General features: G+C 39.0%; 1 protein-coding gene across 2 annotated transcripts in view; it reads left to right on the top strand.

The window, feature by feature from the left end:
- The first annotated feature begins 2069 nt into the window (after window positions 1-2069).
- LOC124110991 (zinc finger protein 263-like) overlaps window positions 2070-19149 on the top strand; it is a 101569-nt gene continuing 84489 nt past the window's right edge. The window contains exons 1-2 of one of the 2 annotated variants that reach the window (XM_046470522.2): window positions 2070-2115; window positions 2368-2416. The gene's annotated coding sequence lies outside the window, so the exon portion shown is untranslated. The remainder of the gene's footprint in view (window positions 2116-2367; window positions 2417-19149) is intronic. The other variant, XM_046470524.2, reaches the window with a different exon arrangement.

Raw genomic sequence — 19149 nt, 5'->3', positions numbered from 1 at the left:
GTATCGATATTGTGAATTCTACCATACTCGGGTTTGGTTGGTCGATCAGGGGTATCAAATCACAATAAACCCCTTCTGACTGAAACAACCGATTTGACGACCGCTTTACGGCGGAAGTTAATATTTTTAGAATAGTTATTCTTTTACAGTCATTGTCGGTAGGCGTATTTAAATAATTATATGTACAATTGTAGGCTACAAAATGCAAAGTAGTGGTTACGACAATATATAAAGGATGTGTGGTAATACATTTCAATCAGAAAACACGATATAAATCTACAACGAGAATGTATTTCAGGTTTTGAGGACAACGGCGAGCTTGCTTTTTGGCGCTTTTCTAGTCAAGACTGTGACGTCATACCTTTGCGTCACAATAAGCGATACGACGTCATAAAAGTGACGCGCGGTGAAGAACGAAACCCTTGCATGTTATCTTTAGGGGTGCCCACCTCATGTTATCTGACGAAGTTGCCGTGCTACATACTTACAGTGCCTGTCATAAGTTCGAGTGAAGTATTAGGTGCAACCAAACTGCTTGTGCACATTGAGCGCCATGTTTTTGGTTTAAAGGCTGTTGTCCGTGCTTCCGTAAATTCTGATGGACAACCCTCTCAAAACACTGGACTCAACCCATGCCGCTTCACTCAATGTATTTGCTGACATCAAAGACTCCGCGTTTTATTTACTCATGGTAGAATGGAGATAGACATACTGTGTTTTCAAAGTAGAGCAAGGTTGAAATCTCAGGCTGCGCGTTCGGATCCAAATTCAATTTAGCGCGGTTAAATCAAGAAGTAATCTTGCTCTACATTAAAAACACAGTTTGTAAACAATGTCCACAATGTAAACTTTCCAAAATTCTGACAGTTTTCTTTAACGATCCTCCCCATAAACGTGTAATTATAAACAGTGTTATCATTGTTCATAATAAAAAAACAACCAAAAGTTATGTGGTTGTTCATTCGCCGTCTTGTAAAAATGTCCTGACATTATGACGTCATAGTATTTCATATGACGTCATCTGCTTGTCACGTCATAATAGTTGAGTTTCCATACCAAAACCACTGTCGGTCATAAGGCAGATCTTATATTATTGTCACACAAACAATTCCACCGAAAAAAAGTATCTGTACACGCAATAATAAATTCGTTACATGTGTCACTTGCGGGGTGTCCGAGATTTTACGAGCTGAACGTTCCTGTACACCCATTGACCTTGGCTTGGTTCAATGAAATGTTTTTAAATGACATATGCACACTTTTATATTTTCTAATTTCAATAGAAAATAGGGTTTAAAAAGTATGTCAAACATCTTGTAAATATGTACTTAGCCTTTCGTGACCTCAAGAAAATGATTGCCGATTTTCTGATTTTTCTTCGCTGTCAAACCTAACTCCTCTAAAAACTTTTAAAAGTTGTGTTAAGACTCTTTGCTTTATTGACCTAGATATAAAAGAGTAGCTTTTACAAAGAGGATATATAACCAAACACCGCAAAGATAAATATTGTGCCGCCCTTCATACTCGTTTCAGCATATCAACAAAGGTTTCAACTTAGCGCACGTGGACGCAGTTGTTCTATTCATGCTGAGGGCATTAGTCTTGATTATTTGCCAACACGAGCGCGAGAACTCGTGACCTGACCTAGATTCGTGACCTGAACCAGACGGGTCACCCTCCCCCGCACCTCACTGCACGAGATTTACGGGTGCCGTTCGATATCTCACGCGTAGACACTAAAGTGAAGCGAGGCCCGCACTTTGCGTGAATTATGGCTCACCACGATGGTACCAGTGAAGCTTTGTCAGTCATGATGCTCTTGAAAAAAGTCTGTAGACTTGAACTGGGCAGCCCAGGGAAATGCCTTGGTGACGTCATCTCTTACGCAAATAGATTGCCTAGCTACGGTTTATTGATTGAATTATGAATTACTGGAAGCCAAACAGAAACCTTAGGTCAACATTTTATGCATAATTATAATAAAGCTACCCAACTGTTGTAAATATGTCCAGATTGGTAACGGATGTAAAATTTACTGCGTCATATTGTATGTGCGAAACTGCGGCTGCCTGACCTAGTCTGCCAATGTCTGCCTATAATCCAAAATGGCTGCAGGTGCGTGGGTGGGGGGCGAAATTTGAAACACTAAAAAGTACACGCGAAGTGGAAGAATACGGTTTTATATAATGCTTCGCAGTTGCAAGATGGTTTGAATTTATTGTTATTGCAAAAAGTTTGTCAATTCAAACTTTGACTTTGCTAGACAATGCATCCGAAGTGAACGATTCAACGCTGCGGTTTTCCTGGCTTATTTTGTAGTTCGCCAAACGTTTCCCAATGACAGCTGACTGCTTTTGTTGTTTACAGATGACGTTTGTATCAACGGACAGCTTGTGAAGAGGAATCTCATGTTCAGGTCAGTAATCGTCATAATGTCATAGAGAGTTTGACTTGTTTAATATGTGAATCCTTTTGCGTCTAGTTTCCTGAATGTTATATCAACTTGCAGACGGCACCTGCACGACAGTCGGGCCCTACCTTAGAAAATAGCTCCGTGTCTCGTCTTCCAAATCTGTTCGTTACATCATCTGTATGTCCAACACATTTATGTATGTTGTGGAGAAGGAGATTCATATGCTGTCATTTTTTCATTTAGGCACCTGATGCGCAGGAATGAAATATAATTTAGGGGAATAAAGTGAAGTTTCACCGTCTCTTGAATTAGGTCGTATTGGCCGTCGAAATAAAATTGTAACTGTTCAAAAGTAAACTGTTCATTATTTAAGGTATCTTCCAGCAGGTTGGCAACTCTTAAAAAATAACTGCCTCCATGTTATCATTATTCGGGCAACTGCGGAGAAAAATGAGCTATTCTCCTTGCAGTGGCCCAACCCATATTGGCAGGAGTGAACTGTGTGATGATTACTCAGTGAGTCATAACAGGAGATGACTGACATTCATTCTGCATGGAGAACTAAGTGACATTAGAATCAGCCAAAGCATAAGTATTGATGGAGGAATATTTTTATTGAACTTCAAAATGAGAACATTTCTAATTTTTGAGAAAGTATTGTAAAGCAACAAACTATATTATGAGTTGAAAAACTCTTATTGACATATAATGTGTTTGGTTGGTATGAATGTTGTCCCATATCATTTTTACGCATGATAAGTGTGTAATGAATATATTTTAACTTGTTCTGGTATGGTATTATTAAAATTTATAATTAAACTCGAAAGAACTACTCTGCAATCGAACCCTGTTAATCTGCACGGTACTGTTCCTATAAAAAGCGTCCACTTTTAATGAATTCTGGATTAAGGGTTCTCGGGTTAGCAGGTATGTCACTTAAGTCTATGTATATTGATTTTCCAAACAGTTATTGTCTGGAATGTGGAGTTTCTGGAATAACAGGGTTTCACTGGACATACTAAATTGTCAATTTTGAAACATGTTTATCTGAAAATGAAATTTTGTGTATGTATCCATTGTACATGTTGTAAACAAAAGGAATTACCAGAATTCACGACAATCTTATTTCTTTAATATTAACTTGTTCATTGAAATATTTTATTAACCTTTTGTTAAATAGCTGTATCCAACCATTATTTTTTTCTTTGGAAAACTTGATGAGGACGTGCTTGTATTACAGACAATTCTAAAAATTATAATAAAACTTAATAATTATGTTTATGAGATGTGAAATCTGGATCTTATTGTTTATAGTACCATTTTGATTGAAATGATGAAAAGGTACTTGTTACATTTCCACAATATATTTTTATTATGTAAGTGTCTTAATTAGCACATTGGCAATCAAAGTTGTGCAAATTTGAGGGAAGTTTTATCTGCAAAACAAACAAGATGTGTGTGAATGTTCTGAATCTGAATGGGGGCACAGGTGGCCCAGTTGTTTAAGGCGCAGCGATTCGCTGTGCAGAGTTGCGTCCCTTGGGCACGTCAGAAACCTATGATTGTGGGTTCGAATCCCGGTTCTGCGTGATTATGTTTCTAGGTTTGTCAGCACCAAACCTGTGCTCGTGGGTTTCCCCTAAGTGGTAAACGTCTGAGACCTGCATCACATCAGGCTTTCCTCCTTGTTAATGTAGATCTTTGTGACTTATAACAAGCAGAGTCATTAGTGATTAACCTGGTTACTTCTCAGGATGTAGACACGGGTTTGATTTCCTATTTGATATCTGTGCTGAAATATTGATAAGATTAATTGTGTTAAAAGCAGCATGTTGCCATATTCATACACTAATAGGTAAGTGGCCCTTAGTGATGAACGTCATCATGGTGTGTTTGTTCAACCACCCACACAGCAATATTCCAGCTAGATCACCACAGCCTGTTACTAATCAAATCTGGACCAGACAGTCCAATGATCGATATTGTGACACCATCAACCAATTCACTGAGCCTGACCACCTGAGTCATTTGGTTGCCGACCCGTGAAGATTCCGGGGGTAGGGTAGGTCTTCAGCAACCCATGCTTGCCGTAAAAGGTGACTATGCTTGTCGTAATAGGTGACTAGCGGGATCGGGTGGTCAGGCTCGCTAACTTGGTTGATGCATGTCATCGATCCCAATTGCGTGGATCGATGCTCATGATATTAATCACTGGATTGTCTGGTCCAGACTCAATGATTTACAGACCGCTGTCATATAGCAGGAATATTGCTGAGTGCGGCGTTACACAACAAACCAACCAACCAATAGGTCCCCAGCATGATATTAATCACTGGATTGTCTGGTCCAGACTCAATGATTTACAGACCGCTGTCATATAGCAGGAATATTGCTGAGTGCGGCGTTACACAACAAACCAACCAACCAATAGGTTCCCAGCATGAGTGGCTGGGGTCCCTTTGTAACCTAAATCCCCCAGGGGTTTTATCATAGTAGGTCCTGACATTAGTGAAGGCATTATCACAATTTATGGCATGGAAATCCCCTGTTACTTTCAGACCATTGAAGTGTTAACCAATCTGGTCAGCTTTATACGTTTTATGTTATAGTGTAAATTAGTTTAGGAAATGTATCCTGGAGCTTAAATAATTCAATCATTGGATAAAAGGTATAAATTCAGAGTATCATTGAAAGCAATTTTCAATATGTATTTATCAACTTCAAAATACTATTTATTGTTATGCTGAATGTTTTCATGGTTTGGGAATATCAAACAAATGGCTATCACATCTCTGCAACAGACACGTCTGATACCCTTGTGGCAAATTAGCTTTATGTTTCACATTCTGTATAGATCAGTTTTTATGTCGTTGATATCACTCCATCTGATACTGATCTTAAGAGCGTTAGAAGCTATTAAAAATAGGTAGTTTTACGAATGTTTACAGAAGTGCGACCTGGACAAGGAAATTTAATTTTTTTGTGTGCTTATAAATGATGTTATTAAGATTTATTTAATCATATTGTGGATAAAAAGCTAATTTACCATTATTGGCACATCTGACTCTTGACGCTGGCTGTTGAAACTGCCAGTCCTGGTGGACTGGTAGCTCTAAAAATTACAAGTCCCCCCTAATTTGTGTCAGTCCCAACTTTCAACAAATAAAAAAACCATATGAAAATTACATTGTTATAATTCTTTCAACATCATGTTCATTGCAATAATGTCATCTCTGAAGTAACTTAGTTAGATCTACACATCATTCACACAAAGTTCAGTCACAATTTTCTCTTCTTTTTTTTTATTATTTCAAGAAGAAGTCACTACAAATATATTTTTTACCTTGAACCAAAGCGAAATGTCATTTCCTTGCATTAAAAATCAACAATGGGAAAACCTGATGGTAACAGACAAGCTGACATCGTTTGAATATCACAGATTTATAATCTACTTTATTTACCGGTCCCAAGGGACTGGCAGTCACATGATTTACCAGCCCAAGCCTAACTTTACCGGTAAAAAACTGGTAATTACCAGTAAATGGAAACACTGCTTACTAGGGCTGGCTGAAAAGATCGGTAATCGGAATTTAGAGAAATATTAACAATTATCGATATGAAATTGTGGTCATCGATAATAACTTACATAAACTATTGTGATGAAATAAAGTTTAGATTTACTGATACAGACATGTTATTGTTAATAATGTCAATTGTCAACGACGGAAAGCAACTGTTTTTGTTACATGTCAAACGTCCATAAAGTAATCTATGCTTAAGTGTGTAACTGCTCACCAGTGGCGTGAAATATGTTGATTTCTCCGGACTTTCTTGCATATTTGCTTAAAGATCCTTCTCTGATATTTATCAATAATTGATCGATATTTAGTCAAGCGATTATCGATCTCTACAATCTATATCGATAGCCAGCCCTACATCCTACCCTCTCCAGTTTTATATCGACTCATATAGGTGAGCTTCTGTGCCTATTGTACTATAGTTGGGTTTTGTATTAGATCTCAATTTTTTTTTTTTTGATGAGAATTATTTTAAGGGTCATGTGACTTTCATGCTTGAGAGCTGTAAATAAATTTACTGAAGATAATGATTCGGACATTAACTATGTACTAAATACATTGATAGATTCTACTATTAATATGGTTGAGGCATTCTTGAATAGCACAAGGAGACATGGGCTTGTTACTGCATGTTGATAGAGTTTATTCACTTAATGCTAAAAATAATGTTTATGATAGTTTTCATCCACATTTCGTACTATTAGAAGTGTATGAAAAACACATATTTTGGAGAGAGGGGCAGAATAGACCTGAACGAGCCTGTGTTTGTTGTTTTGTTTGTTGTTTTACGCCGCACTCAGCAATATTCCAGCTATATGACAGTGGTCTGTAAATAATCGAGTCTGGACCAGACAATCCAGTGATTGACATCATGAGCATCGATCCACGCAATTGGGATAAGATGACATGCATCAACCAAGTCAGTGAGCCTCACCATCAGATCCCGTTAGTCGCCTTTTACGACCAGCATAGTCGCCTTTTACGGCCAGCTTGGGTTGCTGAAGACCTATTCTACCCCGGATCTTCAAGGGCTGTGTTTGATGTAAGAGCTGAGTTATTAAAAGCTGGTGGATACTTTTGCACCATATTACCCATGAGGGTTGAATTATCCTGTTTAATAATTTTCTACTTGCAAAATACTTGCAAATGTGAATATTAACCATTTTTCAATGCTGATTTGTCAGTAAGTTGAAGCCAGATGACGTCACAGTGCTTCATTGTTGAGAAGTTTATGATATGACATCATCCATTGTTCGTGACGTCACAAATTGATTACATGACATCATCTGAACAATGGACTGCCTTCTTTGAAATTTGTCTGTGGGGCTGTCATTTCATCTGTTTTTCTTTATTTTCTCCCTTAAAGTGTCTAATCAAAATTTGTAATTATGGATTATCTGTCCATCGTGAATCAATGATGTAAGCATCTCTTTAAAGGAATGGGATTAGCATAATTTATTTGCTAGGGACAAACAATCAGTAATTCCTTGTTGGTTCAATCTCATAAAAATCAGATCTTAGTTCTCGCTATGGCTAAACAAAGATTGGAGGACATCCCATTACGCGTCATGTCAGAACGACCTGTCATCCGACCAATCAGAGCTTACCAGATCATGAAAGTGACAGTCGGAATGTGTTTTCTAATCACGATCCTCGAAAACGTTAACACAGGCTATTCCGAACGACAGTTATGTCCCCTATGACTGATTCCGTCAAAAGTATTGTCTATCTCTCACTTGCGTGGGATAAAGATTTGAGCGAAGGAGGCTTTGCACAGTACGTGGGAAGCATTGCCATACAATCGCAACGATATATAAGACATTCCGGAATTATCATTTGTTTAGTTTTCAAAATTTTATTGAGAACTGTGTCAACATTTTTTTCAAGCGTAGTCTGAAATGGAAGTCGCCAGGTTGAAACGAGCGCCGTTAACTTAAGAAGCTGCTTTCTAATTGGCTGATGTCGACTTCTTGTAAGTCCTTTTAGTGGGAGGCCAAGGTTCACGAAAGGTTGTTCTGACATGACCTGTAATGGGATGTCCTCATCTTTGTTTAGCGGCAGCGAGATTGAGGGAGTGAGTATAGTTTTACGCCGCTTTTAGCAATATTCCAGCAATATCACGGCAGGGGACACCAGAAATGGGCTTCACACATTGTACCCATGTCGGGAATCGAACCCGGGTCTTTGGTGTGACGATCAAACGCTTTAACTACTAGGCTACCTGACCGCCTCCAGATCTGATTTTAATGAGATTATTGTTGGTTATTTTCTGAATGCTTGTTGTCGACCATTAAATGCTGCTGATGTAAATCATCCACTGCTGATATAGTACACGCTTCATTATTTGCAGGCCACAATAACACAGCTGAAATACTATTGAATGTGGCCTAAAACAGCATTCACTTGTGCTCTCATTGAAAAACTAAAAACTTTTTTGATGACTGAGGTTGATCAATATATCCCAGCACTTCACATGCTTGAACTGATATTGGTGTCCCAGGCAGGAATTGGTTCCCAGCAACCTGTGGTGGTCGGGAGCAGGGACTTAATCATGTTAATGGATTGGGTGGTCAGGCTTGCTGACATGCTTGATAGCGCTTCATTATGATGAAATGATACAATCGGTGCATCATGACTTTTCATGCGGTGATACGATACATTTTTTCTGTATCAATACAAGATGATACACTTGCCAAAATAATTTAGTTGTCATTCACCTTATGAAGGAGTTAGTATATACATACCATATATGTCCACAGATAAGCCGAATTTTGAGGACCAGAAAAAAGATTCTGTAGAAAGGGGTCGGCTTATCCACGGGATACACTTTCATGACAGTATTTTTCAGATCGTGTCAGAAACATCGTAATGTTGTGTTCCTTATAATAAAGAAGTTGACATCCATAAATTCTCTTCCTTGTGTACATCACTTCTTCATGCCATTCGGCTCGTCACGATATGGCTGAAATATTGCCGAGGTGATGTTAAATATTAACTCACTCACTCATGCCATTCAAAGATTTAATTGTTACTAGTTGTTTACTGACCCCCCGCATTTTTTTCAGTCAAATTTTACAAAATGTGTTGTAATTAGCGCTTCAAGTTCACTGCTAAAAATAGCCTCTACAAACATGTGTCCACTACATCTCAATTCCTTTTTGAATTTGCTCCAAAATATTTATAGTCAAGTCATGTAATTTGATGTAAATCGTGAATATGCGTATTGGGATATGTATAAAATCATGACCTTGATGTATCGTTTCACCCCTACACTTACATTGTAGACCCGTGAAGATCCGTGGTAGAATTGGTTTTCAGCAACCCATGCTTGCCATAAAAGGCGACTATGCTTCTGGTAAGAGGCGACTAACGAGATCGGCTGGTCAGGCTCGCTGACTTGGTTGATGCATGTCATCGTATCCCAATTGTGTGGAACGATGCTCATGATGTCAATCACTGGATTGTCTGATCCTGAATCAATTATTTACAGACCACTGTCATATAGCTGGAATGTTGCTGAGGGTGGCATTAAACAACAAACAATCAAACAATCAATCACTTACATTGTAACGCGAGGGATCGTTGTTCATTATATCAATCACCGGAGCCTTATCTGTACTTCTCATTCCCTCTACGCATGACTGACTAATGGACATCGTCTGACTTGTACATGGGGTGGTCGGGTAGCCTAGTGGTTAAAGCGTTCGCTCGTCACGCCCAAGACCCGGGTTCGGTTCCCGACATGGGTACAATATGTGAAGCCCATTTCTGGTGTCCCCCGCCATGATATTGCTGGAATATTGCTAAAAGCAGCGTAAAATCATATTCACTCGTTCACTGACTTGTACATAACAATGGTTACTTGTAAAAAACACAGTAAACACCCCATTACACAAACTTTGTGAGGGTTAGCGCTATCCTGGTAGGCCTGAACACACGTGTACTTTGGCCTAAAGAAAGACAAGTTCTATGGATGAACAACTTCTTTATTACAATTAGTGCGACATTTCGGTGTAGATCCTAACACCTTTATCAAGCAAGTGGCGTTAGGAGTGGCTAAAGGTGTTAGGATCTACACCGAAACATCGCACTTATTGTAATAAAGAAGTTGTTCATCCATAGAACTTGTCTTTCTTCATCATACCAACTTCTAAATGCAACTGAAAGAAGTTATACTTTGGCCTAGATGGCCTGGTGTTAGGTTTGTTTGTTTTCGCAATTCTAACCCAGATCTTCATGGTGGTCCTCCCATTAAGTAGTGCCCTCAGGGCAGTAGAATTATAGGTAGTTTACCGGTGTAGTTATTAATGGGATTTCCAGTTATCAATTTTCAGTGATAATTGGTTACAACCAAGGAATCAATCGTAAGAGATGTTATTGATTATTTTCCACTAACTACCAGATTTGTTGGGATATCGGATAATAAAATTGAGCATGAGTCCATGACCTGTGTAAAGCGTCAATATTCTAACAGACAAGCCTTGATGCTAGTGCACCGTTTCCTAGTAGGTGTATTGGGGCGGTCGGGTAGCCTAGTGGTTAAAGCGTTCGCTCGTCACGCCGAAGACCCGGGTTCGATTCCCGACATGGGTACAATGTGTGAAGCCCATTTCTGGTGTCCCCCGCCGTGATATTGCTGGAATATTGCTAAAAGCGGCGTAAAACCATACTCACTCACTCACTAGTAGGTGTATTGTCCTGTGGATTCTCATGTGAACAGCAAGGTGGCCCAGGTGGCCCAGTCGTCTAAGGCGCCGCAATTTGCTGTGGAGAGCTGTGCCCAAGCAGAAACCTACGATTGTTGGTTCAAATCCCGGTTTCGCCCTATGTGTGTTTCTAGGTTTGTAAGCATCATATCCATGCTCATGGGTTTCACTAGACTAACATCTAGTCTCTGAAATGAACATATTTTACAGAAATAAACGTTGTTAAATAATAGTTATAAAGTATGATAAAAAGGAGCCCAGAGACTTCATTTCAGATGTATGACAGACTGGGGTTTCACCAGCATTACTTTGGGTTTTGCTCCCACATTAAGCTGACACGCTGTGATATGACTGGAATACTGTTTAAAGCAGTGTCAGCACCAACTCACTCACACATGTAAAACAGGAATAGCGTGTGGTTATATTCATTGTTATTATTTACAGTGGGTGAGTTGGGTTTTACGCAGCTTTTAACAGTATTCCAGTTATATCGCGGCGTGTCAGCTTAATGTGGGAGGAAAGCCCGAAGTGATGCAGGTCTCAGGCATTTACCACTTCGGTGAAACCCATGAGCACGGGTATGGTGCTGACAAACCTAGAAACATAATCAGGGTGAATCGGGATTTGAACCCACAATCATAGATTTCTGGCGTACCCAAGGGACGCAACTCTGCACAGCGAATTGCGGCGCCTTAGATGACTGGGCCACCCGTGCCCCCTATTATTTACATGAAGGATGTATGGAAAGAATACTCAAAATTGAGAATTGTTCAATGATCAATTTTTAAAGTTTAACCAATTCTTCAAGTCTGTTGTTCCTGTTCAGGCTAGTAGACCATCCAGGATATTTCCTTCTTTGGCTCGGGAATGCTAAGTATTTTTAACCTATAATAGATTAATAGTTTCCAATTCAATTTAAATATTTCTTATTCATAAACAAGCCAAAATTTCAGTTTAGGTAAAACATACAACTGGATGTTTGAAATATTGATTATTAGTTCAAGTGGGCTGTGGTATCAGGGATTTATCTGGACTGTAGTAGACACCATTGGTCATACCAAATATTCTGCTGCTCATTTTGGATTTGTGGTTACTGGGACCATTCTAGACCTGTTCAGAGGCCATTTTTCTGCCCCTTCTCAGGAGCAAAGGTCAGTAAAAATTCCCAAATTGGAATAGAAAATTTCACAATAAATGTTGACATAGTTGTAACTAGTTTTGTGGCTTTGTGGAGGAGACTGTATATCACTTATAACAGAACCAATAAAGAGGGAGAGACTTATATGTTTATTTTTACATAATTCTAATGTTTAAATAAAATACCTCAGAGTTTAGACAAATAAGAACTTATAAACAATCCAAATTTTGAACAAAATATTGACTTTAGAATCCTAGCATGCCTAGATAAATCCCTGGGTTATGTCAATTAACTGTATTTTGGGAGGAAACAACTTGTCCCCCTAGATTTTCACATTTTCACATTTTTTAATTATTTAATGGCTAATTTTCAGTGTGTATCATTATGATAGATGCATGCTGTTTTGTTTTTGTGAACCTTCTATTACTTATCCATGCATATTCTTATTATTTTATGATATCATAATAATTATTTAATGGCTAATGTTGCCAATAATCCAAAAAATAATATGGTGAACTATTGGTCGATGTTTCTCTATTTTTCCCCCACAGAGCACAGAGAGCTTTGTCAAATACAAACTTAATAATCTTGAGTCAAAGATATCTTGTGCTGTTCAACATTAAAACTGTTCCACGCAAAATATTAACTGTTTGATGTGAAATTGAAATTCATAAATCATTGTAGATTATTTGTTGAGCTTCTGAGGAATATTGAATTTGAACATAAAATTTTTAACAGTTGAATTTGCCAGCTGTGTATGAGCTATTACCTTCCTTACTTCCTGGATTAAACGCCGGGTCTCAAATAAATGCGAGGGTCTCGATTAAACACCAGGTTGTTTTTTGTGCATGGAATTCTCCCCATTATTATCTTTTCGATTAGACACCGGGGGTAAAGAGTGTCTGAATGAAATATTCCAGGGGCGTTTAATCAGGGAAATACGGTAGGTATACACGTATCATATGTACCATGGTGTATGATGCAGAATATTTTTTTTGGCTTGATATATTATGTTTCTGTTGATGTAATCTCCTGTACTTTCATGCAAGCCATAGTGCTGTATGTCGTGTTTGAAATGGTTTAGTTCACATTTGTTGATGCGATCAATTAACTTTGTGAAATCAACATACTTGAGATCATCATCATGGCTAGAATTGGCATCATTTCATTATTCCTAACCCCTGGCTATCCATTTGGATGTTATGTATTGATTGGGATTGGTTAGATAATGTTTGTCTCTAAACCAGTGTTTTGAAATAAAAAGAATATTGCCAGGCTGCCATCAGGACTCACAGACATTAGAGGTTGCAGTCCCTGGCTAAACTCTTCAGGCACTCATTTAAAGAAACAGCAGCTTATTATGACAAACACCTAGGCGCAATTTTATTGCAGGCCATAAGGACACATACAAGTTTGAAACTACGGGCCCGACATGAAATCAACCTGCAAGGCGCTTATTTCAAACACTGCTCTAAACACTGATCTGCCTCGATAATAGTTCTATGAAGTACTTGGATAACCTTACTCAGGTAAACACAAACCCTTACTCAGGTGAACACAAACCCTTACACAGGTGAACACAAACCCTTACTCAGGTAAACACAAACCCTTACACAGGTGAACACAAACCCTTACTCAGGTGAACACAAACCCTTACTCAGGTAAACACAAACCCTTACTCAGGTAAACACAAACCCTTACTCAGGTGAACACAAACCCTTACTCAGGTAAACCCTTACTCAGGTGAACACAAACCCTTACTCAGGTAAACACAAACCCTTACACAGGTGAACACAAACCCTTACTCAGGTGAACACAAACCCTTACTCAGGTAAACCCTTACTCAGGTGAACACAAACCCTTACTCAGGTGAACACAAACCCTTACTCAGGTAAACCCTTACACAGGTGAACACAAACCCTTACTCAGGTGAACACAAACCCTTACTCAGGTGAACACATACCCTTACTCAGGTAAACCCTTACTCAGGTGAACACAAACCCTTACACAGGTGAACACAAACCCTTACTCAGGTGAACACAAACCCTTACTCAGGTAAACCCTTACTCAGGTGAACACAAACCCTTACTCAGGTAAACACAAACCCTTACACAGGTGAACACAAACCCTTACTCAGGTGAACACAAACCCTTACTCAGGTAAACCCTTACTCAGGTGAACACAAACCCTTACTCAGGTAAACACAAACCCTTACACAGGTGAACACAAACCCTTACTCAGGTGAACACAAACCCTTACTCAGGTAAACACAAACCCTTACACAGGTGAACACAAACCCTTACTCAGGTGAACACAAACCCTTACTCAGGTGAACACAAACCCTTACTCAGGTAAACCCTTACTCAGGTGAACACAAACCCTTACTCAGGTGAACACAAACCCTTACACAGGTGAACACAAACCCTTACTCAGGTGAACACAAACCCTTACTCAGGTAAACACAAACCCTTACACAGGTGAACACAAACCCTTACTCAGGTGAACACAAACCCTTACACAGGTGAACACAAACCCTTACTCAGGTGAACACAAACCCTTACTCAGGTGAACACATACCCTTACTCAGGTAAACCCTTACTCAGGTGAACACAAACCCTTACACAGGTGAACACAAACCCTTACTCAGGTGAACACAAACCCTTACTCAGGTGAACACATACCCTTACTCAGGTAAACCCTTACTCAGGTGAACACAAACCCTTACTCAGGTGAACACAAACCCTTACTCAGGTAAACCCTTACACAGGTGAACACAAACCCGTACTCAGGTGAACACAAACCCTTACTCAGGTGAACACATACCCTTACTCAGGTAAACCCTTACTCAGGTGAACACAAACCCTTACACAGGTGAACACAAACCCTTACTCAGGTGAACACAAACCCTTACTCAGGTGAACACATACCCTTACTCAGGTAAACCCTTACTCAGGTGAACACAAACCCTTACACAGGTGAACACAAACCCTTACTCAGGTAAACCCTTACTCAGGTGAACACAAAGCCTTACACAGGTGAACACAAACCCTTACACAGGTGAACACAAACCCTTACTCAGGTAAACCCTTACTCAGTTGAACACAAACCCTTACTCAGGTAAACACAAACCCTTACTCAGGTAAACCCTCACTCAGTTGAACACAAACCCTTGCTCAGGTAAACCCTTACTCAGGTGAACACAAACCCTTACTCAGGTGAACAAATACTTACACAGGTGAATACAAACCCTTACACAGGTGAACACAAACCCTTACACAGGTGAACAAGCCCTTACACAGTTAAACACTGGAATATTGCTGAGTGCGGTGTTTAACAACAAGCAAACACACAAACAAACAAACAAACAGAACAACAAGTTGGATTTTTGTGGCCATTTTGTCAAATGTTACAAAATTTGAATACTGTATTTGACGTAATAAGCGCCCTGCTCTAATAAGCGCCCACGGCAATATTTGCTATTTGCAATCCCAATTAGCACCCCTTCCGATTGATCAATGTGCACAAGACTTATATACATGTGTTGTATGCATCCTAAATCATGGGAAATTAAATTGTGGGAAAATATATCTGTCGTATATAAACATTTCAGGCTGTCAGCATAAACCACGAAATTTACGATCCTTAACTGTTGTTTTTCACCAAAATAATATTCTAATAAGAGCCCCCTATTTCTAGTTTTGAGAGCGCCCTGGGCGCTTATTATGTCGAATACGGTATGCGTTTTCAAAGTGTGTCAGTATACAATTGAATGTGGCCTGGTCTTTATCCCTTTCTTTTGTCCTATGTATCAAGTTTGTTTTGTATTGACTCGGAACACTTCATGTTTCAATTTGACATCTAAATAATAGTATTCAGTATGTCCGGATCTTCTTCACCATACTTTGCTTCTATTAATACCCCCATACTGTCATCATCAGGTGTAAGTTGCTGTTGTGAAACAATTATGGCTATTAACAGCGAGTGTGGGTCTATATTTGTCTGAATATTTCTTTGGCAGTCAGTGAGGAATGCCTACTCACAATGTTGACGTCACACTGATCCTACGTCTACAAATAACTTGTGTACACTTTGTCAAGGATTTCTAATTCAAATCTAATTCTTATAGATAATAGGAGGTTGAAGGTTTTCCTCTCCACAATACATGACTCCTTCTCTCCTAACAAAGAACAGTTTGTAGCCTTCCTGTTCAGTAGGACTGTCAAACCCTCCAAAGGTAACTGGTGATATATTTTGTTTTTGTTTTGTTGTTGTTTTTAAAAAAATATTTTCTATTCAATTCAGCATATGATGTTACATAGTTTTATGATGTGATTTGGGGCGGTCGGGTAGCCTAGTGGTTAAAGCATTTGCTCGTCACGCCGAAGACCCGGTTCGATTCCCGACATGGGTACAATGTGTGAAGCCCATTTCTGGTGTCCCCCGCCGTGATATTGCTGGAATATTGCTAAAAGCGGCGTTAAACCATACTCACTCACTCACTTATGATGTGATTTAACAGAATGTTAGAGTTGTACCCAAGTAAAACAGAGCATTTTGTAAATGTAATTTGTTTTGAACATTTCACATTCATTTTACTTTGGCCCAATTTTTTTAACATGCTTACAATCTCAATATACATGAAGTAAGGATGCATTTGTAGGGGTGTCGTTGATTGGGAAATATTGTATGAATGTATTGATTCAAAAGTGTCACAATATATTGATGTATTGATTAGTAACAACACTAGTTATTCTGTATGTGTATAGGTAACATATTTACTATCTACACCTACAGTTAATCAGCTTAATGCTAAATAAGATCTAGGCTGATCCCTTAAATGTTTAAGACCTGTGAATATCCAGGGTAGAATAGGTCTTCAGTAACCCATGCTTGCTATTGCCCGTGAAGGTCCGGTAGAATAGGTCTTCAGCAACCCATGCTTGTTGTAAAAGGCAACAATGCTTGTCGTAAGAGGCGACTATACTTGTCGTAAGAGGCGACTAACCGGATCGGGTGGTCAGGCTGCATGTGATCGATACCAATTGCGTGGATCGATGTTCATGATGTCAATCACTGGATTGTCTGGTCCAGACTCGATTATTTACAGACCTCGGTCATATAGCTGGAATATTGCTGTGTGCGGCGTTAAACAAACATTGAATTTTTAAAATTGAATTTTCTGCCTTATTGTGTTAATAAGTGTTAATTTAGTATTGATATGGATAAATTTGTATCGATACATTATCAACATTAAATATATATTAATGCATTTGTACAGAAGGCAAAGATGTCATCCCTATAGATTTGCAATGTACAGAGCTAGGTTTGTGTCGGTGCTGTTGATACTTGTGTCATTAAAGAATCAATATTCAATTAAATATGTAACTGTTTTGTCACAAACTGAAGGTAACCCTTAAAGATCTGGGTTAGAATAGCTTTTCAGCAACTCATCTTGCCGTAAAAGGCGAATATAATTGTTGTCATAGGCGACCAAGGGTATCGGGGGGTCAGGCTCGCTGACTTGGTTGTCGCATGTCATCGTATCCCAATTGTGTGGAACGATGCTCATGATGTCGGTCACTGGATTGTCCGGTCCATACTCAGTTATTTACAGGTTGTCGTCATATATCTGGAATATTGCAGCGTTAAACAACAAACAAACAAAATGAAGGTGTAGTTTTGTTATTTTTTGGGGTGATTTTGTTGTGGAATACATGTTGAGTAATTGCAGAGACCATAAAATTGTGTCCAGTGATAGGATTTGAACCAAGGCCTTCTGATACAAGGTCGGGCGCCTTGTCCACATGACCAAAGACGTTAACCATATCAGCAAGCTCCAGTGATCGACATCATGAGCATCGATTCACTTAATTGGGATCGATGACATGCATCAACCAAGTCAGCGAGCCTGACCACCCCATCCCGTTAGTCGCCTCTTACGACATGCATAGCGCCTTTTACGGCTTGCATGGATTGCTGAAGACCTATTCTACCTCGGATCTTCACAAGTGACTTTTGTTTAAACTGTTGACTATATATCAAGGTGAGCTACAGTGTCATGGCACTATTTTTATGTTCTGTATGGTAGCACTTTAGATGCAAGGGCTCATTGAACAGTTGTGTAATGATAGAGCTTAGGGTCCTTGAGTCAAAATCAATGAAACAAGCATCCATCCAGAACCGAGCTGTGTCAGTGCCCCCCAAGTAATTGGCAACAGGCATATTTGTCACTCCCATAAATTAGGAATTAAGAAACACCTCTGAGAGCATATTTTATACATCAGTCATAGTTAAGAGAGAACCGTGACTGAGTCTCCCATGAGCTGTAGATAAGTGATGTTTATCCTTTCATTATGTCTAAGTAAGTGTGCTAATGGTAAACTAGTCTCTTCAAGTCAGGTTTACTGGAGAAATAACCTACACAATTCATAATTGAAATGATCTTTCCATACTTGCTCATCCAACACCCTGTTAGGTCACCAATCCATGTATAATTTGCAGCAAATAACTGAGGAAAGTGCACTTCATGATTTTAATAAGCTGTAATAAAGAAATGACTTCAATATTTATTGCAACTATGGCTTAAAAACACAGAAACCAGTGTGCGGACTGTGTAACTCCACCTTGTGGGTTCACACAAAGTGCACACTGGTTTTTAGCTCACCTGGGAGATCATCACCGCTAAGATGATTGTAAGTCTATGTTAAAGCATGGAAGTTATGATTGTCTTTGTGCTAAGATTGCTTTGTGAATGGGGTCCTTTCTTGGCCCAATGTTCTCGCATGTTGTACATTTTCGACTTTTCTGACATGGCTTAATGGATTCAGCTGAATTTATTTGTGAGGATGTTTGTTGTTTACAGGTTTACGTTGATCAGAGTATCAACATTTATTAATTTCAATAATGTTGCCAGGTTGTCATCTTTGATTAAAAAAAGAAAAAGAATTGAAACATCTTCCTAGAAACTGAAAGGGCGAGAGGCCATTTAACTTGGTGGGCGAGATGGTGTAGTACCAAATTTGTTCTAGACCAGAACACAAATATGTCTGCCTGTGACCATATTAAACAATAAATAAAAAAACCTACAAGTCATCCATCGTAAATCTCATCAGAAACCACTGAATCAATGGTGCTGAAACGTAACATGCTTGTCCCCACCAATGATGGCACCCTAATTTGTTCAAGTTGTTTCAATCAGATTTTCAATATGGCCTCCATGGCAGCCATATTGAAAATGCTATTTATAGCCATTTGTCAGTCAATGTGTTCAAAGTGTCATGAAATTTGGTACATGTGTAGTTAGTAGTAGGGTGC

The sequence above is a fragment of the Haliotis rufescens genome, unplaced genomic scaffold (assembly GCF_023055435.1).
Source record: "Haliotis rufescens isolate VD_foot unplaced genomic scaffold, xgHalRufe1.0.p SCAF_4, whole genome shotgun sequence".
Taxonomy (NCBI): domain Eukaryota; kingdom Metazoa; phylum Mollusca; class Gastropoda; order Lepetellida; family Haliotidae; genus Haliotis; species Haliotis rufescens.
The sequence above is the reverse complement of the archived record's forward strand: the minus strand, read 5'-3'. Positions and strand labels throughout refer to the sequence as shown.